We start from the raw sequence: 27,259 nt of genomic DNA, 5'->3' as shown, positions 1-27,259 counted from the left end.
ATCAATTCTGATTATACCAATCAACCAATTCCAAAATTGAGGGGGCCTGCGCTAGTGCAGAGAAAGAACTGCATGGCATCCACGAAATCCTTATCCGTCCATGGGCGAGTCCCAGGCCCCAGGTTCCAGCTATCTTGATGACAGGAGAAACCAGGCAGGCCTTTATTAAACACCCCAAACCTTGAGCCATCTATATTTGATGACTGTTGGTCCAAAAGTGGCCCAGCGCATCTTGCCACCTCTGGCCCTGTAATCACACGATCCGCAGAGCCGGAAGGTCTGATGCGTTGTTGGCTTAGCATAATTATCAAAGGGACACATCGAGACAACCAGTTTTTCCCGCACTACCCGCCAGTGTGACCGAGGATAACCACCATTGAATGTCATCAACCCTTCTCCAGTGTGGGATAGGCGAAAAATTGCCCCATCCAATAGCCAATCAGGGTAGAGGTCAAAAATTCCTATCCAGCCCCTTAAAAAGGTGACCCAAAAACACACTAGAAAGAGGGCGGGTGGGTGGGTGCCAAAAGTGAAAGAGAATGAATTGGGGGCTGGCATTTCTTTTTATATAAATGCCAACCCTCACCCTTGTCACGTGGCCCAGCTGGCTTACTTCTTCCAGGGCCGGGAGAGCAAAGCCGGCTACGCAGTTTGAGGGCGGCGCAATGCCCCTCCTGCAAGCAAAACCGTTTATTAACTCAACCACACACTTTGTGCTAGCTGTAGTTTCTGAAGACTTTTCAAGGGAGGTTCAACTTACAATGGGAAGAATTATCCTATGGTCTGCAGCTCCAAGAATCTCTTAGCTGGCATTGCAGTGGACGTGCTTTTTGTAGGATTTTCTGGAGTTGTAGCTCATGACATTAGTTCTTCCCAGCTCTGTGTGTTATATGCTGTCAAATCCCTTGCAACCTATGGTGATCCCAATTCTATTTCTGAAATATGTGAGATGTTCAAGGATCAGCTGACCAATGTTACCCTGCACCATGTTTCCATGGCAATGTAGTGATTTGAACTCAAATCTCTTGGTTCTTAGTCCAATACATTATACAATGTTCCACACTGATTTCCTCCCAGAAATACAAAAAATTCAACATTTATTTGCAATATTTATTTATTTTAAAGATAAATGCCTATAACTTTATTAACAATCCCATTATTCAGGAGGTAAAAGCTTCAAATGCTCCTTCAGCCTTGCTTCCCTCTATGTGCCCCAGATATCCAGAATGCCTCTCCAGTAATTTCAACACATTCTGAAGCACCAACATTTGTAATTTGTCTTCACACTATACAATTCTTCAACACCTGCTCCTTCATCATGTAGAGAGATGTGTTTGTCTGCTGTTCCAGTATTTTCAGAACATCTGAAGAGAAAGCCCAGGGGAAATTTTAGTGCAAGGTCTGAGAAATGTCTTCATTTCCTTGTGTTTTACCCTCGCTGTCAAACAGTGGTTGCCTATTACAGCAAGCTCCTTTCATGAAGACATGCCCATATCACTCTTATTGGTAAACAGTCGCTTGAAGGTTGTATTCCTCCCAGCATATTTTTCTCTGAGTTGAACTGATAGTGACAGCCTTTCTATTATTGGTTTTGAGGATAGGAAAATTCTGCTTGTTCACCACTTCTTTTGATATTGCTTCCTATTTGCGTGCAACCTTCATTCAAAATGTTGACAGCTAAAACAAAGCTGACCTCATTCTAGTTAGATTTCAATGCTGTGGTTACTAAAATCCTGAATCACCATGTGCAGCATCAGTTTCATTCTTTAGCTTGATTTATAGATTTATTAACATTCAATTCTCACATTTCCCCAAATGTAGATCTGAACTGACTAATGATAGCAGTCTTTTTAAGATGTCAGAAGGCAGGAAAGCTGTCACATACAAGCCTTCATTCTCAGTTAACAAACACACCGATACAGCTTAAAGTAAAGCAGCCTACTAATAATCATAGAAAATGTGCAAATAGATAAGTGGATCTGTCATCAATGGTGTGATGTATAAAATTGTAATTTCATATTCAATGTAGTACAAACATTATTATTTTTCTCTGTCTTTGTCTCTTTCACACACAGACACAGACACAGACACAGACACAGAAACAGACAGACAGATACACACACACACACACACACACACACACACACACACACACACACACACAAATACATATCAAAAGCCTCGGGGCCTAAATAATAACATAGTGGCAAATTTCTGCTAGCACTCATCGAGGCCTAACAAATAACATAGTGGCAGAGCAGGAATGTTATTTTATGGCTCAGGAATGTTGTTCATGAGATGAGAAAAAAGTAGATTAGGATGTACTAATGACACCTAGTTCCTCCAGTAATTGAAGGGAGGAATGTGGATCCACTTCCAAATCTTCATGTGTTGAGTAGGAGGTCTGAAGAACTAACCTCTATATTCAGCTAATGGAATAGGAACTGCAATAAATCTTGCAATGTTGGGTCCTCTGTGTGCGTTTCCAGATACAAAGCAAAGAAGTGTGCTGCTTACAGCTACATTGTTCAGGTCCACCTCCCGGACAAGTCAACCAATGGGTTCTGAGCTTGTTCAGACCTCAATAAGCTTCTTTTGGCTTCCCTGCTCCTCCATCTTCTACAATCCTATCCACATAATCTTGAGCCTGAGCGCCAGTGTGAGAGCTTGTTACTCTCTGTTATAATTTTCCTAATATGACACCAAACTTTTTTTTTTGACAGCCCCTGTTCCAGATTACACAGCAAGGTCATAGACAGGGCACAGTGCTTTGCTGATCCTGCAGACAAGTGTCCAATCCTGCAAGAACTTGTCAGTTATCATAACACTAAACTGTCCAGAAGCACCACAGCCACAAAGGAGACTAATCCATACTAAATAACAGGAGTTGCCACTGGTGATATTACTGGGCAACTGGAGGCCAAGAGCAGGATCATAACTTATAAAGGGGGGAATGGCAAGAAGGGGACCATTGACCTTTTCATTTGGTGTTGGGTCATTGCTTAATTAAATGGTTACACAACTTCTGAAAAGGGAAAACATTAAGTCTTATCATCTGAAAGCTTTCCCAAAACATACGGCTGCTAACATGAAACAATCAAACTTCAGACCAGATCAATCAGCACTCAGGATATTTAATACGTGGTGACAAGGAAAGGCTGGGCAAAGTAAAAGGCAGAAAAGATGTGTTTTTCAGACTTTGGTGACAGAGGACATATGAATTTTTGTTAACAAATAGCAGTAAGGGAGAAATATTTGTTTTGGTATCTATAATAAACCATACACTTCATTTCATGGGTAAGTTTTTCTTAATTTTTACTAATGCTCTCTCTCTCTCTCACACACACACACACACACACAAACACACACACACACACAAACACACACACAAACACACACACACACACACACACACACACACTTTTTTTGTATTCCATTTTTCTATGATAACAATTTGAAAAAGTGTGTCTGTGGAATGCTATTGGCCAGATTCAAAAATCAGTAACCAAAATCCATAAGTGTTCTTTACTTTTATCTTATCAGAATAATTACTCGATACTTTTTCCATTTGCACATTAATATTCGGAATTGTGTTTGTCTTTGACACAATCATGGAATGAACCAAAAGTTGCAGCCAAGATTTTCTTCTACTGCTTCTACTTCTTTCCAGTGTTTTCCTGCTAATCAGCTATTCTGCCATCTTAAGTGAGGGAGAGGGACTCCCACATTTAACATTTCTAACACCTGAGATTACAGTTCTTATAAATTCTGCTTTAAATGAAGAAGGTAACAAACATTCAGATACTATCTGAAACTAATTTTATTCGTTTCATAGTCAGTGAAATAAATGGTCAATTTTTCAGAGATATATGCAGATATATTAACTCCAGCATCCTGATTCTAAGCACTAACTATTGTAATTCCCACTGATTGCAGTAGGTTCTGTCTACTCAAAGCATTACTAAGTCTGGTGTCACTCCAGATTCATAAAAATCTTGTAACTGAAAATGTCTTGCTATTGCCATACTTCATATGGTCTCAATACCTAGCACTTTCCTGCTACCCATCAGATTCTAGGTTGAGTACAATGAGTAGCCTCACAGTGGTGCTTCTGGAGTGGAAGAATCAGTCATTGCACAGGGGATGTCAAAAGGTATTCACATTCTTCTTCATTTCAAAAATTATAATTTCAAAGGAAAAAATTACCTACATCTTAAAACGGATGGGACTCCACGATAGTTTCAGTTACTCAGAAGTCACTTAATAGGTTACTGACTGATGTTGGTAGAACCAATGTGAACCCTCAAAATGAGGTTTTTACACCAGCACAATTCTCTGCAAGAACAGGCCACATCACAGTTATGTCAGTGAACACTATGCCCCTTGACATGGACTGTAAAAGATGTGATGTGAGCTGCTCCATATGCTCTTGATGTTGCCCTTCATTGGATGAAAATATTTACTGTATATAAACTTTCCAATTCTATTTTTCTTAAATATTTTGTAATAGTTTATATTTTATATGCATTTATATACAGGCTATTGCCTAATTTTACATTGCATTCTTTTCATTGCATTGTGGCGTTTCTGGCACTAATAAAGGAAGAGCAGATTCCTAGAAGAACTCGCAGTGCCTTAGGCGTTCCTCCAGAAAGCAAAGGTAGCTTCCCGTGTCACAGCCATTTTTAGGATAAACACACGACAGATCTACCTTCTGTTCTCATGGAAGCAAGGAGTGGGGAGAGGTCTCAAAAATGCTATTTTTATTAAATATAGAGATTTGTAGATTTTTTTTAACTTCTTAAAATTGTTTTTAATCATGCTTTTAATACTAACAAATGTTTACGCTTTCTAACATAGTTTTATGGTATTTTTAAAATGGTAAGCATTGTGCAGTTTTAATTGCTGCGAATCACTTTGGATCCCTTATAGGGAGAAAGACAGCATATAAATAACATAAATGCATAAATAAAATGAATTAACATATTCTGGAGAGAAGGGTGTGCCATCTCTCCACCCATCACCTTCCTGGGCCATCCCAGCCACTAAAACACATCAACAGAATCCTACTTTTTCTCCACAGTCTATTGCCTATTCTTTGAGATGTCTTTATCCAGGCATCTGCACTATTAGTGTTACTTATTGAAATATTAGAATCAAGGGTTACAGAATCCAGGTTCAAATTATTACAGGTAAAAGGTAAAGGTTCCCCTTGACTTTTTTTAGTCCAGTCGTGTCCAACTCTAGGGGGCGGCGCTCATCCCGCTTTTCAAGCCATAGAGCCAGCACCTGTCCGAAGAAAATTTCCGTTGTCACATGGCCAGCGTGACTAGGGAACGCCGTTTTACCTTCCCACCAAGATGGTACCTATTTATCTACTCACGTTTACATGCTTTTGAACTGCTAGGTTGGCGAGAAGCTGGGACAAAGTGACGGGAGCTCACTCCATTGCATGGATTCGATCTTACGACTGCTGGTCTTCTGACCCTGCAGCACAGGCTTCTGCGGTTTAGCCCGCAGCACCACCACATCCCTACAAATTATTACAATACCATGTTTATTCAGCACATGAGAAGGGGACATGCAGTCCTCTCTCCCAAGTGTTGTCACTTTGCTCCAGTAAAAGTGACCATTCCAAAAAGGAGAGATTCATCTACTCATGAAGGCTCTCCATGTGAGCCAGAAATTTGGCTCACCTGAAAAGCCTCTATGGGTAGATGAGCCTCCTCTCTTTAGCCCTGTCCTTTTCATCTGACAATGGAGGGGGTAGGCCTAAAGTCTCCCCACTCTTTATGTGTTGAACAAACATTTTGTCGTAAGCACTAGAGTTCCAGTGAGATCCTGAATCTATTTTAGTCAAAGGCTTTAAACTGGAAAGGAGCCCTGGAAGGTTACAGTAGTACCTTGGTTTACAAATGCCTCGGTTTATGTAATTTTCGGTTTACAAATGGAAATCCGTTGAAAATAATGCTTCGGTTTATGTCCCCCCCCCCCCCGGTTCTTTTTGGTTTGCAAAGAAATTTTCCCCAGGATGCATTGTGCCTGGAGGTTTGTAGTGTCACCCCGTTCCTATGGCAATCCGCATTTCAATTTATTAATTTCTGCCATTACATAATGTTCCAGAGAACATATTAATTTCGTAAACCGAAGTACTACTCTATTTAGTTTCAAACCCATCACAATATTGTGACTCCAATATTTTGGATTATTGTTTGCAAATTCAAGGCAAACCACTCCTCTCCTACCCCTTAATGATCTAAATAGACACTCTAGCTATATTTGGTTATGCAGAGATTCTCCACATTGTTTCCATAGATGCTGTGACCTTAAAATCCATAGTGTTATTTTTTTCTCTTTTTAAATAAAAACAGCATTCTTAATAATTAAGTTAAACATAGTGATAGTTCCTGCTGTGAAAAGGCTACAGCACTGGCAAGCATCCTAAAGCAGGATTAGTCTACTGGCCAGCTCAGACAATGCTTGAGGGCACAGGGTATGCATTGCAGATTCAGTTTAATAAAGTCTGATTAGATTACTTTCTCTGGTTAGTTTAAAGCACAACTGGCCACAGGATAAATAATCTTTTTTATCTCTTCATTCTGCTCATTGTCTTGTCAAGGCTGCATTTCTAAACACCAAACATATTTAAGTGTTATGAAACCAGCTCTTGGTTATGAAAGTGGTTTCCTTTCCCACCAAGTCTAATTTCTGCAGCACTGTTTTTTAGTCATTTGTTTTAGATGCATTAGCCTTTTATGAAATGGTCCTCAACCATTTAGTCATTTAAAATAACTGTTGAGAATACTTATTCTGCCTCTTATTTTATGTTAAAAACTCATGAAGAACATTGCTATCCAAACGTTGGTGTATTTCTCGCATAATGCAGCTCCCAGTGGATTCCTAATGATTAAGAGTATTACACCACAGCCTTGGGACCTTTGGATGATGCCTTTTGCATAACTATACCACAGAATAGTACCTTGAAAGCCCTGTTCAGGTTGCTATAAGTCGGTTCCAATTTGACAGCACAGAACACACACAGTGACTGGCAACAACTAATGGCTTTATCTGACTAGGTAATCAATATGGACAATGGACCCCAACCTTGGGCCTCCAGATGTTCTTGGACTACAACTCCCAGAAGCCTTCATGACCACTTCCACTGGCCAGGATTTCTGGGAGTTGGTCCAAAAACATCTGGAGGCCCAAGGTTGGGGACCACTATGCTAGGGTATAGAACAGATAGATGTTCTCAAGTGCTTCAGTCCAAAATATAGAAAGATAAATTCCAAAAAGAATGTTCTAGTTGCGTTCTAAAAATGCAGGTGCTTATTTAGAAAATATATTGTTTATTTCCTTTTCGTGCAGTCTGCTAGCTCTGATTGTCTGAATCAGTTGATAATTATTTGTTCCTCCGCAACATTTTCAATAACAATTTTCAAAGCCGCCTGTGGCATTTAAATGTTGATTTTTTTAAAAGCCACACCCGTACTAGTAACGCCTAAGCAAATAATTTTCCTCTTGTCTACAGACAAAAAGAGGAGCAGCTTTTTTTTTTGCTTGATTTGGTTTGTCTTCCTTTCTTTATTCCTTTTCCCATTAGAGAAACAAGCAATTTGTCCAGATCTTTTTCAGAAGATCAACCTAGATTGACACCAATGACAACAATCCAGTTGACTTTTTAACAATGGAAAGATCTTCGCTCAAGATAGTTTCACATTCAGCTGTTGGAGAGAAGATGATATCAGGATGTGAAGTATTGTGTGCATGGAGTGTTAAAAGAATTAAAGATGGTGTAGAAAAAACAGCCCTGAAAATGAAAATGTTTTTAAAAATGAGTCTTGAACAATAGTTTATTTAAGTTATTGCAAAGCAGTTAGCTAGCTCCAGCTAAGCAAGGTGTTCCTGAGAGTTGAATATATTTATGTTGCAATGTGTAAGTATGGAGGTTGCATTTGGAGGTCCTATAACTTGCACTCTCTATAATTATAATATTCTGGTTTTACAGGGTGCTGGTTGTCCAAGACTCTGGTATATCAGAGGATTTATGTTGCAGACCATTATTCCTCTAGGGTTTGCAAAATTTTAGTTAAAACAATGATGCTATTGTCAGAGCGATAGCTTGCCAGATTTTGAGTTATAAGCCCTTGCAGTTAAGAAGTGCAACAACACTTTAAAGAGAAATCCAAAATTTAATTTTTTTTTCTTGGCTATCCAGGTCCCTGAAGAAACAATTATTTGTAGCTGGAAGGGAAAGCTAAGCAACTGAAAGAACTATAAATGTATGGAAATGAGATGCGAAAACATGAATTCAACTCATCATCACAAAGCAATTTCGTGCTATGCCACACAACAATCATGTAGCAGCATATCAGTAGGCTTAGTTTCCAAAAGCCAGCAACACAATAAACATAGATTTTCCTCCATAAGTTCAAAGTGGTTTGACTGGGTGACCATTTAGTATTAATTTGTATGTATTCATAGTATGCTTGGAAGCTGAGAAAGTCACTTTCTTGAATATATTTTTATTCCTAAAAACATTGATAGTTCAGAGTTGTATTCTGTTTTCCCCCCCAATGTGCCTTCTTAGGCTATAGTTTTTTACATTTTTAGAATGTAATTGAAACATTCTCATTGTTCCTTGTTGCCCTTAAAATATATTTCTACTGTATTTGAGATTGAATTCCGATGTCAATATTTGCCTGAAAGTGATGTTTTCATACATTTTTAAGTATTTGTGCCTACAGTTTTCCATAGCTGTAAGACTATTTTAATTTGTACAACTCTGAAGTAATTTTGTGCATATGGAAAATAGAAGCAATGTAGAAATAGAACTTGAAGAAATAGGCAAGTTGATATTAACTGAATTATTGCAACAGTGAAAAGACTTACGCCTTGATGATTTTTTTTAAATGATTGGATTGGAAAAGGTTGTCGGATTTCATTCTGGAATTAACCCTTCATTGTGATAAATGCCAGCTGTGGTGAACACAGGCTTCTGATTTTTCCCTGGAGGTCTATACATTTCTGTAGGGCTCATAAGGAGATGTTCAGGTATTAGAATTCCTGAACTGACATACTTTCCCTGAATTTGATAGTTCAGGTTTCAGAATCTCACTGGCAACCACTAGTAGCTTTATCTATCCAGAATCCTTCCTAAAGTCATTCACGTTGGTGGCGACCACTGTGTTTGTGCTGTCATAATTTAATTGTGTGCTATGTGGAAAAAATGATTAATTTTTGCCTGTCCTGAAGTACTCATCTTTCAGTTTCAATGAATGAGCTGGTATTTAGTTTTATGAAGTGACTTTTCCTATATGAATTGGATGAAAACAGAACCACACAAGTTTAAACTCTCTATTTCTGGTGCTGATTTGAATTTAAACAGATTTTTTTTAATCTTCATTTTTTCACTTGCAATTTCAATGATGGAAATGAAATGACCTTCCCAAAAATAGAGAAAAAACAATGTCAATGTTTGTTGTAGGTTCTGGAGGTTTCTCTTTCTTGCTGACCATAACATTTGTTGTTTTTCAACATTTGTTGAAAAAACGCAACCTACAAACAGTATTCAGGTCCACCACAAAAATACAACAAAGGTCAATGAACTCTACCCAGCCACAAGGACTGGTGATCACTGCACATAAAAGCCTAACTACCATGTTTTCCCCAAAATAAGACAGGGTCTTATATTAATTTTTGTGCCAAAAAACACATTAGGGCTTATTTTTCAGGGGATTTTTTTTTTTCAGGTACAACAATCTACATTTATTCAAATACAGTCATGTTATCTTCTGGTTGCTGCACAATGGTGGAGGGCAGGGTTTCACTTAACTAGGGCTTATTTTAGGGGTAGGTCTTATTTTCAGGGAAACAAGGTAACAACGCCCATTAATCACAGTGACAGATCATCTCCCCCCTTATCACAACAATACATCCATAACAAAAAAACCACCCTGATCACCATAATCACCCAATTTCTTAAAAAGGACAAAAAGCTGATCCCACAGCTACAAATACTCAGCTATCCCACACACTAAACCAGAACACAGACAGAGTTCTAACTCTTATCCTCTGAAGATGCCAGCCACAGAGACTAGCAAAACATTAGGAAGAAAAACCTCCAGAACATGGCCAAACAGCCCAAAAAACCTACATCAGCCATCGGATCCCAGCCATAAAAGCTTTCAAGAAAATAATGTCAATCTTATGACACCATAACTCCATCTAAGACCAAGATAGCCAGATGGTAAGATTGCCCATCAACAACTAGGGAATTGCCATGATAGCTGAAACCACCAACACATAGTCACCTGGTATGAACGTTTGGTGGGAAAGAGCCACCAGCGGAGAAAAGGAAACAACGTACTGTTCTTTTCAGTCAGCTGATGTCCATCTCTACATTGCTAGAAATGTACTTTGGCTTAGCAGAAGCATGCCATCTGCAAATCTGGCTTCATTGGTCTCAGTCTGGATGTGATGACAATAAATCCTGCAAAGGAAAACATATTCTAAGCAACTATTGTTGGGGTGGGATGCTTAGTCCAAGAATAAAACTCCAACTCCACAAGTAAGATGAATGCAAAAATAAGGAAATGAAGGTATGAAGGGTTCATGCAGATAAGAGAAAGGTCTCTGTGATTCTTCTTAGATTTCAACTCCAATATATTCTGATTCAATATTCAAATATTTTGCATTGTAAAGTGTAAAATTAAATCATAGTCATGGGTGTAAAGATGAAAAGGGGCTCAATTTTAAAGATATCCTTCTGTTTTCCAATAGCATTTGCATCACATTCTCTCCATCTTTCCCACTATGTATCTCACACACATACAGAATATCAACCAACATAAAATAATTCCACTGATAAATATATGTGCATGTAAGACAGCTGTCTCTGACAGTTAGTTTTTAGTAACATGAAAATGCAACAAATTCATTGAATGTGCACTGGCAGCTGGACTACTCCAAACCCATTAGTTATGATAAATACGATGGTGAGTGTAGGGGCTTGGCCATAACCAACAGTCTTGGACATGGGTTATAACACTCCGCCATTGCAAGCCTTGCCATTTGGAGATCCGCTATGCCCCTGGGTGATCACTTCACCCAAGTGTCTAAAGAAAAGATTTGAAAGACAAATAGATAGATTTATTTGAATTGCTGACCAGAGATGTGATAAAGAACTATTTGGATCAGGAGGACGGCAAGAACAAAGAGAAATGCAAGGGGCAGAGACCAGACAAGACACGGGCGAATCAGCTGCCCAGGTTCTCAATATGCACTGGGGTTGTGGTAAATGCCCAGCTATGATGGGCGCAATCCTTATTCCAATATTTAGACTTGATTTATAAGGCATATGTGGACTTTGCAGGACAAGCATGGCTTGTGTACGATGGATCATTTCACAGGAGAGGGGCATTTAACCCAAATTTACATTGGGACAAGCCCCTGCCGGGCCTCTGGCTGTAGGCTATGACCCCAGGTGACAGGACTGATAGTGGACACCTTACAGGAAAGACTGCTCTGAATCAGAATCTCTGAGTAGGAGTGGGGCAAGTTATTTACTGGGTTTTTTTTGTTTTTGTTTTTTAGGAAAGGCTCTAGGATACCAGCGGTTGGGGAGCTCAAGGCATTTTTTGCCAAAAATCTTACAGCAAGCATCTAGGCTGCCAGATGTCATGTTGGCTGACCACAAGGTCAGAGTAGCCTCGATTTTGCAAAGGAGAAAAATGTCCCTGAGGGAGCTTCAGGAGATGGTAGGACATTTACATTTTGCTTGTAAAATCGGGGCACTGGGTTGTGCCTTTCTCTGTGGCTTTGCAAGGTGAAAGGGCTCCATCTCCCATTTCACAGGACTAGAGTTGCATATGGTATGAGAAAGGATTTGAAGGTTTGGGGGTTAGTTCTTAGCTGAATGCAATGGCATTTCCTTTTGGAGAGGAGATAAGATGCTTAAGGCTGAATCTCAGGTCCAGTCGGATGCTGCAGGCTCCTTAGGGTTTGACATTTACTTTAGCGGCAGATGGTGCGCAGGCAAAAGGCCGGTGGAATGGCACCACGCAGGAAACACCAGAGATTTGACAATTCTGAGTTCTTCCCAATAGTCAGTGCATTGTGACGTTGTGCAGAGGAATGAGTGAACTCTGTCATACATTTTGGTGGACAATTTGGCAGTGGTCTATGTAATTAATAACCTCACATGCATGCAGACCAGGTCAAGACACTGGTGCAGGCTGGGCATGTACCAGGTGTAGATAATAGCTTAGCTGATGCATTATCATGGAAATGGATCGAGTGGTCATGGAAGTTAGATCCAGGAGCCAACAATTTCATGGAGATTCTTTCCCCAGAGGCTTGGCAAATTGGCGTGATAATGCGAAAGGACAATAGACCTGGCCTGGCACCAGGGACTCGAATGGGGTACTCGACTGTGAGTATAGATTTTCTGGAGTTTAGGAACTTGATTGATTTAGAACCAACATGGCCTTCCCCAGTGGAGCATCTTCAACAGTTCATTGTGTATCTAAACAGGAGGGGTTTGGTGCAAGGATCTATACAGGGTAGGTTATTGATGCTGGCTTTCTACACTAAAAATGTTGGGTATCAGGATTATTCTTCAGATGACCACTTTAGGAAAATGACTGAAGGTTGGTCTAAGGAAAGAGGCAGAGTTAGAGAGTACCCATATTGCCGGGACAATTAGAAAGCATTGGTAAGCAGTGGCAGGCTCTCTGTTGGCATGATTATGAAGTTGCTTTATTCGGGGTGGTGTCCTTATTCAATTTTTTGACACCCTCAGGATTTGTGATGTGTTGCCACTGGAAAGGTAGATAAAATTGGAGTAGTTATGCAATGGCAGATGTTAGGGTAGTCAATGGGATGGTGCAGATTTGCATCTGCCAATCCAAGGCCAATTAGCAAGGCACCCCCTGATGTCTTGGTAGGGGCCCGGTTTGTTTTATCTTGCAGATACCATAACAATGATGAGAAAGAATCACATCATGATCATTGGCCACAGCTATGTTTTGGGCAGCTCACTATGCCCTTATTGAATGCAAAGGACGCCGTGGGATGCTGTGAGGCCAACCTTGCCATACAGCTGCCTTTGGTCATCATCCCCCAGATGTGTTAGTAATATACTTGGGCAGTAACGACCGGACCAGGATTCGCAGAAAGGCCCGATCATTGATGTGATTTGTGACATCACATGGTTGAAGGCACTGTACCGTGCAATGAGCACTGTATGGCCGACGACCATCCCTCAGCTGGTATGGAGGGATAAGAGGCATTTTTGGCCCACCAACGCTGCGCGAGACCTGGTGGCGCTGTGGGTTAAACTCTGTGCTGTAAGGTCTGTAGATCTTCAGCTGTAAGATCAAATCCATGTGACAGAGTGAGCTCCCGTCGCTTGTCCCAGCTCCCTCCAACCTAGCAGTTCGAAAGCATGCACATGCGAGTAGATAAATAGGGACCACCTCGATGGGAAGGTAACAGTGTTCCGTGTCTAAGATGCACTGGCCATGTGACCACAGAAGGTTGTCTTCGGACAAACGCTCTGTGGCTTAGAAACAGGGATGAGCACCACCTCCTAGAGTCGAACACGACTGGACAAAAATTGTCAAGGGGAACCGTTACCTTTACCTAATGCTGCGCAAAGTAGTGTTATCAAGGTAAGGTAGTCTGCAGAGCTGATTGCAGCTGCCTTGAATCGGTGATTGGTCACCAGAGAATCCACATGGATAGGCCTGTTTTTTCAGAACGATAGTGTACATCCCACTGAGCGAAGTTTGGATGTCTTCCTTGAAGACATCAAGGGGGCCTGCTGTTAGTGCTTGGTGAGCTTGATGGTGGGCATTAGCTTGGCTAGTTCCTATGCTGTGGCAGGTAGTGCGGATATAACAGGTTTTGTTGGTGAGTCCCAATGCAAACTCAGGTAAGCTATAGCCCATCTGACCTCCCAGCGCTGTGGATCGTGTGATTACAGTGCTTGGGGGGAAAGATGCGCTGGGACCACAAATGGACCAGCAGTCAATAAGCTGGTTTGAGGCCCGGGGGTAGTCAAATTGGGGCCGGCTGGGTTCTCACATGAGAACTTGGGGCCAGGGACTCGCCTGTTTGTTGCTTCAGGGGTCCTTTGAGACCTCTGTGCTTACGAGACCTTTGATTTCGCACTTTGTCAAAGGATGGCAACACTGATTATGTTTAATAAACTGTGGTTCATGATTAACCCATAATTCCTGTCTCGCGTCTTCATTCCGTGGTTGGGAGGGCAATTCTCAATTTTGTGGGTTTTTTTGAATCCCATCTGCAATTTCTTCTCATCCTTATTTTTTATATCAGAGTCCAAGCCTTTGTTTTTTGTTCCGAAATGAAATGCATGCATGGTTCGCTGTCTGCTTTTTCTAACATACACATTTTAAACCCATGTATCTTAACTGCATTGTTTTTCACATTATTGAAAATATTCTGAGGCGTATTTTTCAGAGGTACATATTTTAACTTGTGAACATTTAATAGTGAATAATTTGAAAATTGGAGAGATAGAAAAAGAATCTGACACTCTGTCTTCCAACTTCTTCTGTGTCAAGAAATAAAAAGACATGTATAATGTTTCATTAACAATCTGACAGACAGTGAATTGAATAAATTTGTCTTTAAAATGATTAATGCAAATTCCTTTTCCATTCCTACTTCTGAACATCTTTGGAAATGGCAGCTAGTACCTCCTATAATGCAGGAGAAACATGCAAAGCTGATGTATATAGGATGGCTTTTCTAAATTTGACTATTTTCATGATAAAGGGATATGCCTTCAGAGAGAGAGACTGTGGGAATGCCAGCTCCCTCATGCATATGCAGATCTGGCATTTTTCCTACTTTGATAGTATGCACATTTAATTAGAAATGAATTTATTTGAGAAAAATGTCACAACTGCACACTGCTTTAGAAAGTTTCAGTACCCTGTCTCTCCTCCTAGACAATGATTAAACATTGAAAAAATGAGTGTCTCTTTGGCAGTACCTTCATTCGGTTCATAGAATCATAGAAAAATGAAGTTGGAGGCCATCAATTCCACCCCCCTGCTCAATGCAGGAATACAATCAAATAATATCTGCCAGGTGATTATATAAGTTTTTCTTGAATGCCTCCAGTGTTGGAGCACTTCTTCTAAATTAGGAAGTTTTTCCTGGTATTCAACTGAAATCTGGCTTCCTTTAACTTGAGCCCATTGTTGCATGTCCTGCACTTTGGGATGATCAAGAAAAGATCTTGCCCCTCCTCTGTATCACAGCCTTTCAAATATTTGAAAAGTGCTATCATATCACCCCTCAGTCTTTTCTCAAGGTTAAAAATGCCCAATTCTTTCAGCCTTTCCTCATAAGGCTTGGTTTCCAGCCCCCTGGTCATCCTTGTCGCCCTCCTCTGAACTTGTTCCAATCCGTTAGAACTGGACACAATAATCAAGCTGAGGCCTAACCAGTGCTGAATACAGGGGGATCCAGCACCTTGTGGGATTTGGAAACTATACTTCTATTAATGCAGCCTAAAATAGCATTAGCCTTTTTGTAGCCACATCATGTCTTCACAAATAAAAGGATGACAACTTGGTTTCGGTTATTAGCTTGCTATAACCTCATAGTTGAAGAATACTTTGAGTGCAGTGCTACGCAGTGCTGAGAAGACTGTTTGAGATCTTAGTCATCAGTATCCAATTTCTAAAAGCCTAGAGATCTGGTGTATGTGTGTGTGTGTTTTTTTCCCAAGTTCTGGTGTTATCCTCTAATGCAGACTTCTGGTTTCAGCTGTATTTTAGGGGAAATGAACAACTCTATTGTATATTATGATCATGTTTTTTAAAATCATCATACTCCACAACCAACAATTAGCTACCCAGGTGTATAATATGCAAGGCTCTTTGAGTGAGAAAAAGAAGTTATTCTGTTGTTGAATTTTGCTTTAATTACCTCAATATGTCATTCCATTGTGATTTTTGTAGTTATTTAAATTAAATTACCGTATTTTTCGCTCCATAAGACGCACCTTTCCATAAGACGCACCAATTTTTTAGGAGAAGAAAACAGGAAAATATAATCTGTTTTCTTCGCTCCATAAGACGCACAGACTTTCCACCCCCCTGTTTTGTGGGGGAAAAGTGCGTCTTATGGTGCGAAAAATACGGTAAATATGCAATGTCATCACTTGTTTTAAGTACAGAAAATAATTAACCATAAATCCTATTTTATGTTTCTGATCATGACTTCTATAGTACTTTTACTAAAAGACTGCTACTTAGCTTTATCTTGTGATTCTTACACCACTACAATGATGTAGGTCATTAATATTCTCATGGAGAGGATAAGACTAGGATGGATAAGACTAGAATTTAGTTTCATTTAGTGAAACAATGTGGTGATAGATACAGGACTGAAAAATACACAATGCTGAATATATGGCATGCACTTGGTGCGGGGGGGGGATCATAATATCTGTGTCAGGCATTGTTAGGAACATTTCAGAGAAGCATTTGAGTAGGTTGCAATAATGGCAATTAGTTTCATGAGGACTTGATATTTTTAGCTGGAAATCTGCAAACGTTTGCCTAAACTTTCTGTTCCCCAGGAACACTTGTTAGTCTGAGTCCGTTAAGTTGGCTGCCTGCCAATAATTACATAACAGTGAGAAAGACACCTGAAAAGATTACTCTGATATAGGCGGATTTCCTTCCTTCACTTCCCTCCCATCCTGTATACATGATCAGGATCTGTGTTACATCTAAAGAGCAATTGTTTCCTTTTGGTTTGCTTGGGACGCATGGCGGAAATTTGAAACCGGAAATTAAATAAAACATATCAAGTGCCAATGTATCTAGAGTGGCCAGAGAAAGGTGGGAGCGTTAGATAAACAGCATCGCTCTGACAAAGCACAATGGGATCCCTCTTGGGTGCAAGAATTTCCTTCTCTCAAATCAATAGGACACTTCAACATGCATGTTCTTTAGCATTCAGAGAGGTGTTCCTCCCATAGAACTGAATGTTTTCATTCCAAGCTCTGCTCCTAAGGTAAAACAATCTGTATAGGATTGCAAATCCATATTAGGGACATAAAAAGTACTAGTTAAATTCTTTGCTCTCTTCAACATAGACTTTCTTGACTTGCTAAGACACATCAGTGAGGAATTTTAAAGCCCCAAGAGACCCCCTTGACTCTCAGGGAGGACAACACAAGAGCATTTTCCATTGTCAAGATCTTCATAACTTTCACAAACTGTTTCCATATAATTAGTGCTCTTTCCCTTTGAAAATAAAGCAAACATACACAGAAAGTGTGACGGTTTTCTTCAGCCTGCTCTTTTGCCCTATTCAGGCATTATTCAGCCCACCACTGTGAACACAGAGGGGAATGTCTAATCTCACACCCCACATCACTGCAATTTTTCATTGCTACAGTAACATATATGAAGAAGAGAATAGTCTTGCTTACCAGTGGGCTATATACACAATCAAGTTTCTGGATTTCCTAAGGTTCTTCCTCAAACATAGACTATGCAAATAAGCAGGACTCTCTCCTCTTTTGGCCACTCTACATATGTTATTGGTCTGAACAGGGTTTATGTAATCACTGCATAAATGAGAAATATATGAACACCTTTCTTAATCAAACTACCCTTTCTATATTGTGAAAACCAGAACCGACCACAGAAGACGAATACATCTTACACATATTTGTGGAAAATATTTTATCCCTGAATAGGCAAACAATTTTTCTTCACACATGATCAAAATACCTGTCTGTATTCTGTTAATAAACAATATGTTCTGGGTTATTTTTAGGTGGGCATGCTATAAACACACCACACAACACTGCTCTATTTTTCAAAGATTAAAGTAACATGCTTTTCAGTTCCTTACATAATTTACCAGCTATGAATAAATTATTTGACCACAAGAACGAAGTAAGATTTCTCCTTCTAGATGTGCTGTTTTACAAGGGAATTCAAAGTCTGTCTTTGAACTTGTAAATCTATATCTAAATATTGTACATGAATGAAATAACCTATCATTCAAATAAGAATGAGAAACTTTTCAAAAAGTGTTAGCAATTGGTTCTTTCTACTCATTTACATCCAGTCTCTACAGCATGCTGTTCAAATTACTCATGTCTAGCACCTGCTGTGAATTGCCATTTAATGGCTGTGACAGCCATTTTCTCTAGAGTTCTTTGAGTTGTCTCAAAAATGGGGAAGATTTCACAAAGATCTCCACTGTAGCCACCTTCTTCACTGCCATGATCTATGTTGTGGCCTTGTTGGGAGCAGGAAACCTGGATGCTACTACATTCGATTTCTCATCATTGTCCTCACAAAATGTGAAACTGAGTTCAGGAATTTTTGGAATAATGGCAGGAGAAGCTGGGAACATGATTATTGATGCCAGCAACTTTAGATTATGCTTCACCTGTTTTAGTCTCTCAAGTGCTCTGCGGTATAACCTACACAGCAGGGTTTCACCCAATGTCATGTTCTCATTTGTCCAAAGAATAATGAGGATGGTGATTTGAATAGGAACTACCAATATTGTTTATCAGTTTTATGGACTACATTGGGTATGCAATAAAACTCTGATTGTCCCTAGATAGAGGTGGCAGTATTGGTACCAAAACTGAGCCAAGACGGAATTTCCTGTTTTAGAAACTGTACTTAGTAGGGACACTATCATCAAAGAACAAGCAAAGGGAATCCTATCCCCCCCCATTGTTCATCCAGAGATAGCAATTACTTCCTGTTCACAAAGACTCTGGAATATTGTTTGTAAATGCAAAAAACTTGTTATATAGCCACAACATCAGTGAAGTTGAAGTATTGTGGATGCATGCTCATGCTTCCCTACCACACATATGGAGGCAGACTATGCCTAAGTCTTTATGCTAATACTTCAGATCAGCATAACGGATAAACAAATTGATGTGTCTCAGTCAAACAAGAGTAATGTACAAAAAAAAACCCACACAAATAAAATAGTGTATTTTTCTATAAATGCAATCTATCTCACTGGTTCACAACCTGTGGCAGGGCTGGCCCAGCCATTAGCTCCACCAAGACCATCACCTCAGGCTGCACAGCACTGGGAGGGGCAACAGAGTCACCACAAATGACCCATTCTCCGCTGTCTGATTTGGCCAATGCCGCCAGCCACTAACTCTTGCCACCGCCACCTGACTCCATACCATGGACAAGAAACACCCCCAGGCTCTACAATATTCTAAGCATATTCCTTGCACTGATGCATTATTCCCAGAGCTAGCCAAAGAGTGGACAGGATATGTAGGAAGGTGGTAGCAGAGAAACAGGCATCCTCCTAATAAGTGTTGTAGCAGCAGGGAATGGCACACACTGATGTGAGGCAACAGCATGGCAAAGCACTTTATGGCAGTGCTCATCAGCGGTATGCACTCAGAGGTGTGCTATTTCTGTAGCTGCTATATAAACTGGTTAAAACCTGAGAACAAATGCAGTATTTCCATAACAAATATTAAGATGTTATCTTGGCATTTGAATGTTATCGGAGCAGTGAATTTATTTTCTACCCAAAAGACCCTGAAAGCAAAAGAGGAGATACCCCTGAAACAAAAGCAATACAGTATTTCCCCCCTTACATATCCCTACAAGGTATAACCTACCAAAGAGCATTATTTCTAGGGACCTTTGAAACATGGGTCTTGTTTTGTTTCTGTTTTTTCACCAAATATTAAGGAGTCTGTCGTTGTTTTATCTCTTCTGTATCCTGTATTCTTCCAGTTAGACAATGAACTTTTCTATTTATCTTCCAGCATTCTTAACCTACTCTGCTCTTTAAGGTTTGTCAGATCACCAAATTTCATATACAACATTGCAAGAACACAAGTTTATTTGCCAATAGTAGGCTCACTACCTGAATTTACAAATCAATTCAGATACAGGGGAGGAAATGAATTAGATGGGGCATGAATTGTTCCAGACCAGATCAGAAACTATGTCAAAGCCCCCAAACTGGCCTCTCAGCTGAATCAGGGGAATCATTAATAGGCCTGATTAATGTGCCTAAGGAAAGCTTTGCATCTACATTCTCTTGGAGTTATTTTGATGAAAGTTGGCTGCATCCTACAAAGCAGAGAAGTATCTACATGATCAGTGACAAAACATAGAATGCTTGTCTTATATTGAGTTGACCAATCTCTTTTTTCTTTTTTAGCTCTGGACACAATTGTATATTTCAAATGGCCCTGATTTTTTAATGAAAAAAAAGTGTGGCATTGTAGGAGGATTCTAGGACAACTCTCTGAAGGTCATCCAGAGGAAACAGAATTCAAAATGGGGTTTATTTTAGTGACACATAATCAGGAAAAATCAGGATAAATTGAGATTGCCTCACATCTAATCTGATTCACACTATAAGGTTAATTTAAATTTGAAAGGTCAGAGGTTTAATTTGATACAAGAATTCATGGCTTTTTGATATATGTCAAAGTTTAGGTGAGATGGAGTTCATTCTCATATAAGCTCGACTCCAGAATTTTATGGGGTCTTAGCTGATAGCCTTATAACACCTAGAGGTTAAGTAGGTGCCATTTCCCTATCATTTCATCTCTGTATTGGGCAAATATGAAGTGACTGCTGAAGCTGAATTTTTAAAAAGTGATATACACTCTTAAAAGGGGCAGATACATGTCGGCTTATGAAAACTAAGTCAACAACAGATGTGGAAAGGATTTGGACTTTCTGGTCTGTATCTTGCTACAGCAGCTAGAAAGTCAAGGCAGTCTTGGCATCCAGGAGCTGGTGACGTCAGATGCACGGCCACGCAATCTGGCCTACATGTGGCCCTAGGACTTAAAACTGTTTCCCCAGAAGGCCAAATCTCTGGTATCTCAGAACCAAAGAATGTCTGTAGACAGCATTTAATCTCAGGCAGGGCTGGCCCAAGGCATTTTGCTACTTGAAGCAACTAGCAACATCTCCAACCTGTGGCAGCTGAATTTTTCATCAACAGTAGTAATTAGATAGCACTCTTCCCTGTACTGTCCTCAAGGCAGAATGGTAGGATGCAGGGAGATGCTTGACACAAAGCTAGCTCCTCCCCCCTTCTGATATGACCTTCCAGCAGCCATTGCCTGAGGCACCTCCCTCTGTCTACCAGGGCCAAACTGATCTCAGATCCAAACTACTGTGTCACTAATTGCATCCATGTGTCAAATATGCAGCTTTGTTAATTTATTTAGTCAGGATATGTCAGTTAGGAAATGGCTGAGATTTACTAGAATGTAATTCTTTTCCAGTTGTGGAAAATCCCTGCCTGAAGCTGGCATTTGCTTTAGGGAACATCCACCCAGAGCAGTGTGAGTTCTCAAGATGAGAAGCAGTGTTTCTCAATAATCTTTCTTAAATTTAGTACTCTCTGTGCCATAAATTATGAGTAATTTTCTTTGGTTTTAGGCTTTCTGCTGTGGAACAGGTTCTCGGCTTGCAGCAGTTTTACCCCTATAAAAATTAATCAGAACACTTATGCTACTTCTCTGTTCTGTACTTACTTAAAGAGACTAAGGGCTTTTCCAGCAGTCAAAGGCCTTTTGATCAGATAGATGTAATGTTGCCCTTAAACTTGCTACAGGCACCTCCATCAAACTGCCAGCATCTGTTCTTGGTGAGTCAGTTTGTCAAGGTACTATTTCAATGAAGTGTGAAGGGAATAAAGTTATTCCAGTTCATAAAGGTGGTACTTTTGCAAATGTATGGTTTTGTTCTTGCTGAATTAGGAGAATAAAAGGCTATTTAATTGATAAACCATTACACAAGGTAATGAATTTATTCCAGTTCATAAAGGTGGTATCTAAGGTACACAGCTTTATGAACAAAAACACTGACTCTTGACCTGGGGTTGGGTTTGTCATGGCTGGTGACATGGCAGCTGCCATTTTGGTATGGCAATTCCATAAGTCCCTACAATTGTGTGAGCTTTGTCCCACACTTGAAGCTCCCAGACAGTCGGGGATGGTGGTGGTGGTTTGCTTCACACAAAGAAAATGCAGTGGTGCCTCGCTTAGCGATGTTAATCCGTGCAGCAAAAATCGCTGCTAACCAAAAACATTGCTATGTGATCTTTAAAAGCCCATAGAAACACATTAAAACCTGTTTAATGTGTTCCTATGGGCTTGAAAACTAACCTTAAGCAAAAATCCTCCATTGTGGTGGCCATTTTCGGTGCCTCTAAAACGAGGCAACACAGCGGGTGGCCATTTTGTTTACCCGGTTGCCATTTTGGAATCGCCGATCAGCTGTTAAAAAATCATCACTATGCGATGATCGGTAAGCGAAACAGGGTACCGATCATCACAAAGTGATTTTTCCCCATAGGGAACATCACAAAGCGATCGCAAAAGTGATTCCAAAAATATCGTCGGTATGCGGCTTCATTGCTAAATGGAGCACCCGTTAAGCGAGGCACCACTGTGATTCTATTCTAGTACACCCGTGAAGTAGAAAAAGGAGAGGAGCAGCCCAGAGCAACCAATCTACTGTGGACCTTCTCCCACCTACTCTCCCTTGGTTTTCTTTTTGAGATTCTCGGCACTGCAATGTGTCATTCTCTTGGTCATAAGTTTGATAGGGCAGCTTTTAAGCATGAGCATGAATCCAAGTGGATAGAGCAAGGGTGTGTGAACCTCACAGTGATTCTGTTTTAGGTGAGCAAGGTGGAGAGCCAATGCAGCAGCTCAGCTTAGGGGCAGCAGTGCACTCTCCAGTCCCAGGTGGCAGGTGGGTACACACAGTGGCATATACTTTCATGGTTAACTCTGGGTTCCTGTCATCCTGGATGCTATCAGCCAGTAGGCAGGTTGGTTGATGCTGCTCCATGTTAGCATACAAGCTTGAGAAAAACCTATAAAGGAGTAGCCTTTTTCACTTCCAGTGCTTATTGTGTGATGTGTTTATTTTTATGCACACACCATCCGTGTCATTTGAGCTCAGCTGGCAATACAAGTTTTCCATGAAAAAAACAAAACACCCTTCATATGAAGTCCCAAAATGTGAAAAAATCACAAAAAAGGCTCACAATCTCAGCCATCGGGGACAAACCTTCTAAATATTTTGCTCTTGCCTCCCAAGCCACAATAAGCAAAGTTTTGCATTCCTTAGTGTGGTCACTAAGGTTTGGTGTAGGATTTTCTTTGCTTTTCACGAACCATCTGAAATTCACTTCTTAGTTCTATGTACCCCACACTATTCAGTAAGGCACCATATTCTGACTCTAATGTCAAAAGAAAGCTTTTAAACTGGCAATAAAGCAGTCTTCTGCTTTTGACAGCATTCATTGTTTAAAGAACAATAAACACCACTGTACATCTCATTCTGTGTCTGTGTGTTTATGCAGGTAAAAAAGTAAAGCACATTTACTATTGAGCCATAAATTCCCATCACTGTCCATTCAGTATTAATTATTATTGGGAAATATTAATTTAATTTAATGTATAAAATCATTTCTATCCACAAAATAAGATTCATTGCACAAGAAATGAAATTGTCATTCATTCATCTTCAATGTTTGAATTTTATTAAGTTTGCTTATAATTATCATATCAGTGCAAATGTGTAGATTAGAACAGCCAATGGAAGCAGTAGCAAGAGTACTATCTATCTGCACATCTATGACATATAAAGCTCTAAACAGTTTAGGACCTCGATACCTGGCAGAGCGCCTGTCCCCACCTAGCTCTACTTGTGTCACTCGATCAAGCCAGACCAGAAGGTTGAGGGGCTTCACCCCGAGAGAGGCCTGGAAGGAGAGAACAAGAAACTGGGCTTTCTCGGTGGTGGCCCCTCATCTTTGGAACACCTTAACCCCAGAGATTCAACTGGCACCCTCACTGTGAATTTTAAAAAACAAGTTGAAGACTTGTTTTTTTTTTCTGGCAGACCTTCCCCCCCTCCCATTACATAGATTCTTTATCCCATCTTGGATCTTGTTTTCTTTATTGATCTTTCTGCTCTTATGATCAAAGTTATTTTAATGCGGTTTTTATCTTTATATTCTGTAAGCTGCCCAGAGTAGATTCGCAAATCTAGATGGGCGGGGTAAAAATGGAACAAATATATAAATGAATAAATCAATTGCTGGCCCCATGATAAATGAGATGGAAAAAATAGGGGACATTCAATCACTCAAGCAGAAGCATAACACTGAAAGATGCATAGTGCTCAGCAGGAGGCCTAGACTAGTCTTTCAAACTGAAGATTCCCTTTCTTTTTGGTGTGTGACAGTTTTTCAAGTATTTGAAAAGTGCTATCATATAAACCCTCTGTCTTCTTTACTCAAGGCTAAACACACCCAGTTCTTTCAGTCATTCCTCATAGGGCATGGTTTCCAGCCCTTTGATCATTCTTGTTGCCCTCCTCTGAACTTGTTCCACTTCTAGGTGAAAGTGCATAGGATTTAAGACTAAGAGGGTTTTGAGTTTTAGTCTTATTATGAATTGGTTTTCCTTCAGTGTTGAATATATTGTCGGTTTTTGGCTTGCTATAATCCTGTTTGCATGTTCAACTGAAAACAAAGCTAAGCTACTGGACCAATACCTTTTGTTTCAGTGACAGAACATAACACATATTTAAGACAGAAGACCTACAGGTATGTGCATACTTTTCCATATAATCTGGAGCCTAGCATTTATTTGTTTGTTTGTTTGTTTGTTATTTTTCTTCCAGTGAGCTCAAGGTTGTGAGCACAGCTTTTCTTCACTTCTGCTGGAGATCGGACATCTTTATGTTTCTTTTAGCTTTGGATGTCACACCTCTGAACAATGGTATTGTATTGCATCCAAACCACAGCTGCGATATAAGGATATCTGCAAGCGAGATCTGAAGGCCTTAGGAATAGACCTCAACAGATGGGAAACTTTGACATCTGAGCGTTCAGCTTGGAGGCAGGCACTGCATCACGGCCTCTCCCAATTTGAAGAGACCCTTGCCCAGCAGGCTGAGGCAAAGAGGAAGTCACAAAAGCAGCAAAACCAGGGAGCTAGACAGGGGACAGATTGGATTTGTCTTCAGTGTGGAAGGGATTGTCACTCTCGAATTGGCCTCCTCAGCCACACTAGATGCTGTTCCAAGCCCTCCATACAGAGCACGTTACCATAGTCTTTCAAGACTGAAGGATGCCTAAGGTCGAGTGCCACAGACAAGGATATGAAATTTGATGCGCAAGAAATATCATCAATCATACCATATTTCTAAAATACTAAGAAGTATTTCTCCAGACTGGTATGTAGTTTTGTGGTGGTGATGGGAGCATAGAAATGTTCCTTGTTGGATATGCAGAGAAAGTTCTCACTCATCATTTAATTTTTAGGTAAGCTGACAACTTCCATACAAAGAGAATGTGCATTGCATTTCTCTCACAGCATTATTTACCAAGTGTGAAAATTAACATTTTTTAAAAAATACATACCATCTCACTTGCAAGAAATTCTGCCCCCACACACACACCCCTCCTTGCCATCAATTGAGAGCTGCATTTATATTGACAATTCCCAAAGAGGTAGACCTTCTCTCTCACTGTGCATCAGGGCAGTTTGTGCTTCTCTAGAGAAACTCTGCAAAAAAAAAAAATGCTTCAAGATCTTGAGTGAGGCATTGGACATTTTGCCTTCTATCAGATTTGAATTTAAAGATGTTTTAGCATCAACAGATTAAAACAAATGTCATGGAGCTGTCTTGCTTAAAAGGCCCAGCATGACAGGCTACTTAACAAGCTTACTTCAGCTGAAACAAAACCCTGTAAGACCAAGATAGTGATACACACATATATGACCCTGGGGAGCAAAGGGAAGGGACAGAAGTTGGAAGTGCCACTGTCATTTTTGGTCTAGAATGACTACGGACCTAGTTTACAAAGAACTGTACTTCATTTAAAAGACTACCAGAAAACATTGCCCCTTGGTATCTGTTGCTGAAAGGACTCAATCCCCCTACCGCAAGCATATGTATCACTTCCAGCCACTCCTTAACTTAACAAATACAAAACCAGCAGACTTCACCCCTAGATGCAAGTTGCTCCTCTTCACATCCTCTGCCCACATATGACAATACAAGGGGGGGGGGATACTTAAATGTGTCCCTAGCTGTTCCTCCCCAGTTCTTACACTGGTTAGTGTATAAGATTTGGCTGTTACTGGAACTTACCAGATTATTATGCAAGGGATGTATTATACTGGAAAGTCTTTCTTCTTCTGGTTCTGGAAAAAAGATCCATAGTTTCTTCCTTCTATCTTCTGAATACTTTGTAACTACTGCATAATAAGGAATACAGTAATTTCAAATGTAATGTCAGTCATACCCAGTGCACCAGTCTTTGTTTTTGCACCCCTCATGTTTATCCACCTACTACAGACAACCCAACTGTGCCTTTTTGACATGATAGGGGTACCTCTGGTCACATTCTTTGCGTCTTCTAATCCCCTCTTCCACGAGTTTATTGTAAAATCATAAATATAATAGCAGAATGCCTCTAGACACATACATGCCTTTCTCTGGCGTAGAAAGAAAGAAAGAAAGAAAGAAAGAAAGAAAGAAAGAAAGAAAGAAAGAAAGAAAGAAAGAAAGAAAGAAAGAAAGAAAGAAAGAAAGAAAGAAAGAAAGAAAGAAAGATTTTTGTTTCTGTCATTAAGCCAGCAGACTTCCTGTAGTCAAAGCTTGGAGAAGTCATTTTTCTGATTTCCAGATCCCAGAATCCCACATACTAATCATAGTGGCTGGCAGATTCTGGGAGTTGTAGTCAAGAAACACCCACAAGGCAATGAGGGCTGGTTCTACTATTGCCAGTTCAAAAGCATCCCATTCCCTGAGAGTTCAGACAGCAGGACATAGAGCTTTGTGATGTCAGTGAAACTGCCCTTTTGATGCCACAGAGGTGGGGCCAGCATGAGTCGAGAAGGCTACAAGGCCAAAAAGCATACAAATGCTTTGTGAGGAGCTAGAGAGACTTACAAGATACCCAGTGTGGTTTCGTGAATAGAATAACAAACTAAGACTCAGGAAACCTGGATTTGAAACCACTGCTTCATCATGGAATCTCACTGGGATGCAGAACTGGTAAAAACCATTCATTAAATACCTCACTTACATTGGAAGCCTTATTAGGATCACTATAAACTTGACAGCACATAACAGTGAACCTTGGTGCCAACTGGGAATGGGTGAAGAAGGAATTAAATACATCCCTCTCTCAC

The 27,259-nt window shown here is 40.1% G+C and overlaps 1 long non-coding RNA gene across 1 annotated transcript; it reads right to left on the bottom strand.

The window, feature by feature from the left end:
* Positions 1 to 1,096: 1,096 nt before the first annotated feature.
* Positions 1,097 to 26,632, bottom strand: LOC140702842 (uncharacterized). The gene is made up of 3 exons (XR_012082119.2): positions 26,214 to 26,632; positions 10,370 to 10,492; positions 1,097 to 1,364 (listed from the first exon to the last, which is right to left on the bottom strand). It is a non-coding gene; the product is annotated as an uncharacterized LOC140702842 (long non-coding RNA).
* Between the last annotated feature and the right edge of the window lie 627 nt (positions 26,633 to 27,259).

This window comes from Pogona vitticeps, chromosome 1 (assembly GCF_051106095.1).
Source record: "Pogona vitticeps strain Pit_001003342236 chromosome 1, PviZW2.1, whole genome shotgun sequence".
In the NCBI taxonomy this organism is placed as follows: Eukaryota; Metazoa; Chordata; class Lepidosauria; order Squamata; family Agamidae; genus Pogona; species Pogona vitticeps.
This window is presented reverse-complemented; position numbering and strand designations above follow the sequence as displayed.